Here is a 10587-nt window from a genome sequence, read left to right as displayed (position 1 = left end):
AGAGGAACACCAAAGAAAAGGGAATTCTCTTGCAAGAAAATATATCTTGTAACATCAACAAGCTTGTTTATTATGTTTCATATGATCACAATGAAGAAAAGAACACCAGGCACAACAAATCTTCATGCAGCATCATGTAGACCTCCCACGGATTTGATAGAATCAACCATATTCTTCAATATCTTCACAAAATCCATCAATAGAACAAAGAAAGCAAAGTAATACACCATCTTTGAATGGAAATACATCACATAGTATTCATCTTCAATATCTTCATAGTCTTCTCTCTCAATCTCTCATATACAATCACTTTGGTTGAGTAGAATTGGCTATCATCTGACTCTCTCTCTCTCTCTCCATCAATAATACATCATATCCTCACTACAATCTCTCAAAATCACTCTCCATAATCCTTCTTAGGTCGTGGATACCCCTCCCAAGAGGTATGTCTGATATGAAGAGTCACCAGAGCCACTACAGTGTCCTTTCATAGCTCACTATTGTCACTTCACTCTAGTCTTCACTTGAGTCTTCAGCAGCTACTTCTTCCACTTCTTTCAGCTCTTTTGCACTTGTATTCACCTCTTTCCAAGGCTAGAAAACTTTTCCAAGCTACACTCTCATCCATCAGAACACATACAGAAGCATACAGAACAGTCACAGAACAGTATCAGAACAGCTACAGTACAGAACAGAACAGAACATAACAGAGACAGAGGCTCTATAGAAGACCTACAGAAGGTTACAGAAGATCATCAAAACCACATAACTCATTCTCAAACCATTCCAAACTCTCAAAAACTATTCAATAAACTTTCACAATATCTCAATCTTCATCAATCAATACTCCATCCCTCCTTACAGAAGACAATCAGAACAAAACGGAGCAAAACAGAGCAAAACAGAAGGTATACAGAACCAATCAGAACCTATCAGAACATCACAGAACCACCAATAAACATCATGATCTTCCAAAACACAATCAATATCATCTAAAACACTCTCAAACCACTTCTAAACCAATCAATCATCTCATAAAATCAACCATTCAGCTCTCAAAGACAACAAAAAACAGCCAAAAACAAGTCATTTCAATACTCAACATATCCCCACACTTAATAAGGAAGCGTCCTCACGACCCAGGAAAAAGGGAATACAAGTGCATTTAAAATCACAACTTTGATCTTCAATATCTTCTAAAAAAGAATCCATCCACCACGACCCCAACTTATAACCTGTATCTGATATAAAAATACAAAGAAAGGAAAACCATTTATTCATTAACACCGCTTAGCAAACAAGAAAATCACAACAAATTTGTAAAGGATATAAGAGTTTACTTCTTCTTCATCAGCATCAGCTTCAACTCTGCAACCACGACCCCATCACCACAAATCTCCAAAATGTAACTCACACACGAAATCCAATAGGAAACCACCACGTTGGTTTGACATAAATGAACTCACATCACAAACACTAATACACAACACAACCATCTGAATGACTCCTCCAAAAAGAGAGCTTTTCATTTAAAAAGCATCCACCATACATTGGAAAGGTATCAATGAAGATGATCCCTCTTAAAAGATTGATGTTGTCGGAAACGATCCATAGACAAGGATTCATCTACAAAGTTTTTGGGAGGATTTTGAAAAAATTGGAGACAGCACATCCTTTCCAACAGGACCAAGTATCTGCTAGGCAAACAAAGGGCATGAAAATACAATATATCCAGCTGCTGGGAATCAATATTCACATTGACATTCATGCACAACTTTGGAATAGGCTTGGAATCATTATAAGAGTGCCTATGCATATACGCCAGATACCAAGCAAAGTGAGCAGTTAATCTCACTGAGGGATCTGCAGACTGTGAATACTGCTGAGCAAAATGAACATAGTTCTGATAAGCTTGACTGGAAGCTGTCCATTCTCCTGGAATTACTGGCCAATTGATCTGAGGTCCTGTAAGGCAATCATCCGAACTCCATCCCCTTCTTCTAGAAATCTGATTATCAAACCCATCACAGTCACTAACCAACTGAGGTGGTTGAGATATAGAAGTGTTAGGAGAGGGTAATGGAATAAGGAAAAGTGGATGAAGGGAGGGATAGGAAAAATCATAAAAGGAAGAAAAGGTTAAAGAAGGAGTGGCAGAATTTTGGAGGGAATCACTAAGGAAGGGTGTTAACTGATAAATAGGAAATGTGGAGGGTACATTAATGGATGGAGAAGAACAAGGCGGAGAAGGGGAAAATACCCTATCCTCAATAAAGGAGCAGTATGTAAAAATGGGAATTTGAGGGAAAGATGAAGGTTGGAAAAGAAGGGGTAAAATAATTGTGGAATTAGATTGACAAAGGGAAAGATATATAGCATAGCGGTGAGCCATTTGTTGGTCATAGAGAAGGGTAGGAACAGAAGGTCCTAAGAGAGATCGTCTATGATAGGCATCAAAGAAGGGAGCATCAAACGGATTATGTTTTGAAAGATAGGCTAAGAGATCCATCCTCAGTTGATTAGTACTCTGGGCAGAGGTAGGAGCTGTGTTTTGTCTTTGATTTAGGACCACCGAATCAATCATGGGATGCCACGAATTATCATGACAATCAGCCACTTTGGAGGAATAACTCTGGAACATGTCAGCTATGCGCAACTCCAAATGATTGACATACAAAACAGCCTGTAAGACCACATCCCCCACATACCATGCCATATCCATCTCATCTGGAATTAACAAGTCTCCTCGTAGATACATGTATGACATCAACATGGTATCTGGCGTGACAGAATCTTCAAACACCATCCTGGCTACCTCTGTCAACAACTCAGCAGACCAAGCCCCACTCCATCCATCCTCTGGAAGAGGTAAATCCATCGTGGAAAGCTTCATATAGAAGACCAACTTCTGTAAGTGGTAGTGGACAAAGAAAGAATGGTCTTGTAAAACATATTCCTGAAACTGCTCAAAGGTAGACCATAATAAGTCCATTCGGGACTGCAATCTTTCCACTTTATCTTGGAATAGAGGGCACAAAGTAGCCTGTCTCTGAAGAGCAGCCAAGTCCTGCTGTGAAAGAGAAGGAATCAAGGGAACATTAGGGCTTGGAGGAACAGAGCGTGACTTTGCTAGTTGATCTTGCAACTGTTGGATTTGGGAGGCTTGGTTGGCCACTGTGTCATTAGCAATCTGTAAAGCTGAAAGTTTTTCATCAAAGATAGCTCGGAATTCCTGCGCTTCTCTGGACATCCTCTCCTTCTCCTCTGAAAGGCTAGTAACCTGGGATTGAGCCTCGAGTAACTGGGTCTTCAAAGAAGAGATCTCATCGCTTTGGGTGGCAACCAGTTAGGTTTGTTGTTCCATTTGCTTGAACAAATTTGCTAGGGTATCCTTAGCAGAAGCTAACTCAGATGTTGCCTTATGCAACTGGTCCTTAGACTGCATGAGCTCTTCATAAAAAGACGCGTACAGCTGTTGAACACAGGCTGTCACAGATAATTCAATGGAACTCTGAATATCCTTACAAAGGAAAGGAATTGCATCTCCTGAGACCAGACTGTTCAGGGAGGGAACTGATATGTCCAATGATCCTTCTCGATGTGCTCGGAACAGGTTAGTACAAGTGAGATACCCAGGGAGTTCACTGCCAGAGGTAGCAAGAATGGGCACTGAAGGAAGTACGGAAGGAGCTTTATCCGCTACCCTCTTCAAGCGTTTGCGCTGGATGACCAGGGGAGGCGGAGAATCATCATCCTCGATGTCAATGGGTGCTGACTCTTCTGAAGGTGGAGGAGGAGGTACTGGATCTGATGGAGGAGGTGGAGGCACAGTCTTCTGTAAACCTGAATAGGTCAAGAAGGCAGACAAATATGATCCATATGTGACATTGGTAACATTATCCCTGGTGACTTTAACGAAATGCTGATCCATTTTAGTGAGGAGGTAAGTGCTCCAATTAATAGCAACTCCTTTCAACACCATCCTTGAAGCTGTGAAAAGCTCTTTGGACAAGTACTGGGATGGCGTTTTGGCAGGCATAAACATGTCCTGGAGAAACTGACAGATCGTCTTCCATACGGGATCAGTGATAATAGAAAAGGAAACTCCTGAAGAGTTGATCACCTTCTTAACATCCAGCATTTCCCTTGTCTGCTTTTGCAACAGCTTTAGAATCTCTTCATTAGAGAAAAGCTGACGAGTGGTAACAAAAGGTTCACCTTTGAAGGGTAGAGACAGAGCCTTCCCTAAGCCGCAAGGTGTCAAAGTCACAGAAATGCCCTGGACTAGTCCTGTCTTCTTGTTGTAAGAGGCCAGAAACTCATCACATAACGACGGATCCTCTGGAAGCACGGGAAAAGAAGTAGCCACAAAAGCAGCAAGTCTCGCCTTCGTGAGAGGCTCAAAAGTAAGTAGGGAAGAGTAATCCCTACTGACTAATGGGACGTACTGAATAGGGGGAGGAGCATGAGAAGGCGCCATTCAGATGGTTACACACACACCACAAACACAGACAATCAAGGAGAATGCCTGCAAAGCAACAGACAAAAAACCAAGGATAAGAGACTCAACCAACTAACCCCAAGCAAACCACATCCTAGAAAAAATTGGACATGACCTTGAGACATATGCGACCGAAAGCTTCATGCGATGCATCAGAAAAACACCCAGAACCCCGTATCAGGCAAGAAAAGAAAAAACTGCATACTGTACCCGTAACCGTATCAAAGACAGTAAACCAAAACAATACCACATCCGACACATATCAAGACTACATCGGTGATAAACCAGGACTGGACCAAGAAAATAACTCTAATGATTGCGCATACCCATCCCATTAGGTGGAAATTAATTTATAAATTAATTAAATCATGTAAATCATGTTAATCTGATAAGTAAGTTAAAAGTAAGTCAGTTAAGTTTGGTTAGTCTGTGGAAGTCATGGTAGTCTGCCCAAGTCAAGTCAGGTTAGTCAGATATTAGATAAGTCAGATAAGGAAAGTTAGTAGAAACTAACCTAAAGGGGGTTAGTTAACCTAAGTTGGGTTAGGGTTGGGGTTAGGGTTAGGGTTAGGATTAGGGTTAATGGGCCTAACTAGGGTTAGGGTTAATGGGCCTAACTAGGGTTAGGGTTAATGGGCCTAACTAGGATTAGGGTTAGGGTTAGGGGATGGTAACTAAGGTTAGTAACAACTAACTAGGGTTAATTACTATAACTAATGTTAGGTTAGTTACAAGGGTTAGGTTAGTCAAACTAACCTGAGTTAGTGAGGAAGGAGGTGGTGGAAGAGGAGGAGGAGCAGGAGTGGAAAGAGAAGAAGGCGGCGGCGGTGGCGGCAGCAAGGAGGAGGCGGGCGAGTCTCCAGGCGGCGACGGGCGGGTATCAGGCGGCGACGGGCGGCAGCGCACGGTGGCTCCATGGCAAAGGAATGAGGAAGGGGGGAGGAGGAAGGAGGAAGGGGAGGGGAAGGCAGGCGGGAGGAGGAAGGAGGACAGTGGGAGGAGGAAGGAGGAAGGGGAGGGAGAGGAGAAGGCGGGGGAAGGGAAGGGACGTGGGAGAAGGAGGAGGGAGAGAGGGGATGGGAGGCGGTTGAGGTAGGTGGGATAGGGAAGGGTGTGGGGGGGGTGGAAAAGGGGGGTAGGGCCATGGGAAGGGGGGGTGGTCATAGGGGAATGGGCGGGGGGAAAGGGTGGGGTAGGGGAGGGGCAATGGGCGGGATAGGGGGGCATGGGGTGGGGAGGGGCAGGGGTTATGGAAATGGGCGGGGGGAAAGGGTGGGGTAGGGGTGCGCAAGGGGAAGAGGGAAAGGGTAATGGGCAGGGGCCCATGCAAGGGGCGTACCCCCTCGTCCCGCGCGCGTGCGCGGGGCGAGGGTAAAAAAAAATTTACCATGACGGGATTGAATGGGAGCCGAAAGGGCGCGACTGGGGACGTGGAGGCGATCATGGCACGTGAAGACGCGTAAAACCTAGGCGCGTTCACGCGCAAAACGGGCGCGCGAATACACGTAAAAATAAAGAAAAATTAATAACTCCCAATCCGGATATCAAAACGAAATAGCGTAAAAACAAAAAGTGGGCAGGACGACAGGCGAAAGACAAGAAAAATATGTGAGGGAGATTCTGTGAGGGGTAAAGGGCAGTCACGTGCAAAAAACACAAAAAATGAACCAAAAAACGCAATTAAAAATTAATAGCGGGAGATCCGTGCATCGGAATGAGGTGCGGAAAAAAGGAAAACGGTGCAAAAAGACGTGCGCGACAATCCTATCACATCAAAACATAGGTCCGACTGAGATAAGACGCGTTCACATGGGAAAAACCCAAAAAAAAACCTGAAAATGGGATCGGAAATTAATATCGGACGAACCTTTCGCCGGAATGTCAGACAGTACGAATGAAAAATGTCTGTAGGAAGAGGTTGCACCGGGTTGGCATGCTAAACCGCAGTTCCGGTGGAAGTAGGAGGGGTTCACATGCAAAAAACACCAAAAATACGCCCGAAAACTCATTTCAAAATTAATAAGTAAAAATCCGAAAGGCGAAAGAGGGTGGAGGGAAAAGGAAAAAGGTACGGGAAGACACAGGGAACACAGTTGTCTAATCAAATTGGAATTCCGATGCAAACAGGGTAGGTTCACATGGAGAAATGTTTAAAATACGCACGAAAAAGTCGTTAAAAAACCGGAAAATTAATATTGGACAAACCGTGTATCGGAATGACATGGAGGAAAAAGGAAAAATGTCAGGGGAAAAGTGGATGGCAGGGCTAGGACGTCAGAGCACAGTTCCGAAACAAGAAAAGCACGTTCACATGGAAAACCAGCGAATTTGCGCAAAATGTGTCAAAAATTAATAACGCAAAAACCGTGCACCGGAACAGGGGTAGGTAAGAAGGAAAAATGGGCAGGTCAAAGAGAGGAACATGGCTATAGGGGTGGATTGGGATTGTGGTGAACGTAGGATGCATTCACATAGTAGGACCTCAAAATTAGGGAATGAAGGAAAACTGCAAGGGAACAGCCCCAAGGGTGGGGGGAACATAACCGGGTGGGTGGGAAGGGATCCCATTAGGGTAAAAACAAGGCATGGTATACATGGTTAAGGCAGATGCTGAGGATATACAATGTAGACGCGTAGGGATGCATCCCTATACTTAAAACCTTAACGGATAAGGTTAACCGAGCAACAGGGACCTAGGACCATGCCACAGACCATCCACTAACGTCCCCACACTTAAAACATGACCGTCACGAAGAAACCAAAGTGCGAGGATTAGAAAAACTTGGCCCATTTTGTCAAGAAGCAAGGGTGAGTGTCGATGGCACATCCAGGGTTGTTGTCGGCGCTGGAGGTACCACGGCATCTTCTCGGCGCACGTCCGTCATGGCAGGGACCACGCGGCAGCACCCAGGGAGGTAGCTGATTGAAGGAATCACAGGAAATTTATCGATGATGAGGGATATTGCACTCAACTCACAGTCACTCAAATGAAATGAAAGAACAGTCACACGCCCCATGACTAATATCACTCGAGGAATAAGGAGTGAAACCCATATCGCGTACTCGGTTGAGGAATCGACAAGGGGAAATGGTGCAGAAGGAGTATGCCAGGGTGCACAGTTGATGGTGCATTAGTGCGTCCAACTCGTCTGGCATAGATGCAAGGAGGAAGGCAAGGGAGCCTTACAGTGCAGTGGACAGAACAGGGTAATGTGTCTTGTGTTGACGGTAAAGACCCAACCCGTGGGTGCACAGGGAAACTAGAACATACCAGACTCCAAGTATCGTAACGTCCCTCAATCTCACCTCTTGGTAATTGATTAAAGAAACTTCAGTCACACTCATCCCACCCTCTGTCTCACACTCTGTTGATAGTTACAGGAGGGCAGCCTTTTCCTGAAACCCATTAATGTAATCCTCACAGTCACTTGTGCAAAGGTTGTATGCCTTGTGCGCATTGGATGGTGCAACGGTGCATCCCGCCCTGTGCCAGCATACGGTGCGAGAAGGAAGGCCAGGGAGCCTTATAGTGCAGTGCACAGAAACAAATTGTGCTTTGTGCATTGAGAGACCCATCCCGTGCGTGCAACACTTCATTCACACTTCTCACCTCTCATTTGATTTGAAGGGAAAAGACTGGTCTCTCGGCCCACCCTCTGTCTCACGCTTTGTTGATAGATACAGAAGGGCAGCCTTACTCACTTCCCCATCCGGTTAGGATGAAAGCTCACGTCACTCTATTGTTTGTCGATGAAGATCGTGTCATTAGTTGTTGAAGAGGCTTACCCAGGGAGGTAGCCATCAAATCGAACGTTGTATTGGACAGGAACATGTCGTCTGCTAGAGGACAGGTAGTCACTTTGCATAGAGACCCAGGACACAGCGTACCAAGGGAGGTAGCTTCGGAATTGGATCCTGGAGATATCAATTAATGAACCACTTTCTGGACTGCTGGGTGTTACCACCTTTTCCACAGCCAGCTTCCCGCCCAAGGGTGTTTACCACCTTTTCTTGGAACGAGGCCTGCTATGACAGGGAATTGCTTCCTTTTCTCTCATAACAGATTTGTTTTTTTTTTTCTTGTTTTCCCCTATTCCCGAGGGTGTTTCCACCTTTTCTCGAAGAATAGGTCGGCATGACAGGGACCTAAGTCCTTTTCTCCCATGACCGATATGTATATTTTTCTTCTTCTTTTTTTTCGAATTGAGCAAGGGAATAGTAGAAAGACCATTTGTCAAAACCAACCTCGCCACTGTCGCTGGTGGAAAATAGAGGATAAGAGATCAAGGCTGGAAGGGGGGTTTGAGGGGACAGAGGGTTGCGTCCACTTCATCAGGAGTGACTGAAGAACGACTATCAGAAGTAGCATCATAAGAAGTACAGTGCCGCACCAATGAGGGAAAGGATCAAGTGACTGTAATTGTCAAGATCCCCAAGGAGGGAAGTACTTCTTTAAGCGATATTCATTGATCAGAAAGGGATCATCAGAGGCATCAATGGTCTGCACTTGGACAGAGCCATTAGGGTTGACTGCAAGTACCTTATCGGGGCCCATCCACCGCTGTTGGAGCTTGCCAGGAAACTTGCCAAATCGTGAATCATAGGCTAGGACCAAATCACCTTCTTTGAACTCCTTGTGCTTGATAAAGCTATCATGGTAAGCCTTACGTCGAGCTTGCGTGGCTTCCATGCACTGTAGAGCCATCCTACGAATTTCGTCCAAACATTCCAAGTGCAGGAGACGGCGTTGCAGTGAATCATCGTTCCCCAAACGCTCTTTGATAGCCACTCTCAAAGAGGGTAATTCCAGTTCAACAGGGAAAACAGCTTATGTACCATACACCAGCTGAAAGGGTGTCTGTCCTGTTGCTGCTTTATGGGAGGTTCTGTACGCCCAGAGGGCCTCTGTAAGTCGATCATCCCAATCACGACGATGTGCAGAAATTGTTCTTGTCAAAATCGAGCAGAGGATGCGATTGGTGACTTTGACTTGGCCGTTGGCTCTGGGGTAATAAGGAGTGGACTTGTGATGGCGGATCTTATACAACTCTGTCAATTCTTCCATGACTTTATTAAGGAAATGAGTGCCTCTGTCACTTACCAGCTCTAAGGGACTTCCAAAACGGGTGATGATATTCTCGTACATGAACAGGGCCACACTGTTACCATCGTCCTGCTTTAAGGCTTTAGCTTCACACCACTTTGTAACATAATCCGTACATACGAGGATGTATCGGTTCGGCTTCCTTCTGGTAGGAGGATCGATCGGTCCTACAAAGTCAATGCCCCACTTCTCAAATGGCTTTAACGGAAGGATAGGTTGCAGTGGCATGGCACTTGTCTTCGTGGGTTTCCCCATTCTTTGACAAGCATCACATCTTTTACAGTAATCATAGGCATCCTTATGAATGGTAGGCCACCAATAACCTGCTAGCAGAGCCTTCCTAGCTGTAGCTTCTCCTGCAAAGTGACCTCCACATGGCTCGTCATGGCAAGCCTTCAGAACAATCCCAATCTCATCTCCTGCAATACATCTTCTGAGCACTTCATCTTTGCCTTTCTTGTACAGTGCGCCACCTAGCAGGGTGTAGGGGGCCGATTCTAACATGAGCTTCTTTCTTTCCCGACTAGAAATACCAGGAGGATACTGTTGGGTTGCCAGCAGATTGGCAATGTCTACATACCAAGGAGTGACAGTTTCTACCAGGAATAGGGAAGCATCAAGGAGGTCTGGATCATCCTGCTCCTCATCTGCAGTTTGTGGGATACGCGACAGATGATCAGCCAGAACATGGGAATGACCAGGCTTAGTAATCACCTCAAAGTCGAACTCCTGAAATAGAAGGAGCCATCTCATCATTCGTCCTTTCACATCTGCTTTGTTCATCAAGAAGGACAGGGCCTCATGATCCACATAAAATTTAAAGTGGGTGGATAGGAGGTAATGGCGAAACTTTTCCAGGGCAAACACCATTGCCAAGCACTCCAGCTCTGTCACTGTATAGTTCCATTCCCTATCAGTGACTTTTCGGCTTGCGTAATAGATCGGTTGATCCAACTTCGAGGAGCCCTTCTGGCAGAGGACA

The sequence above is a fragment of the Lygodium microphyllum genome, chromosome 30 (assembly GCF_053477565.2).
Source record: "Lygodium microphyllum isolate KBCC chromosome 30, Lygodium_microphyllum_v1.1.10, whole genome shotgun sequence".
NCBI lineage: Eukaryota > Viridiplantae > Streptophyta > Polypodiopsida > Schizaeales > Lygodiaceae > Lygodium > Lygodium microphyllum.
The sequence above is the reverse complement of the archived record's forward strand: the minus strand, read 5'-3'. Positions refer to the sequence as shown.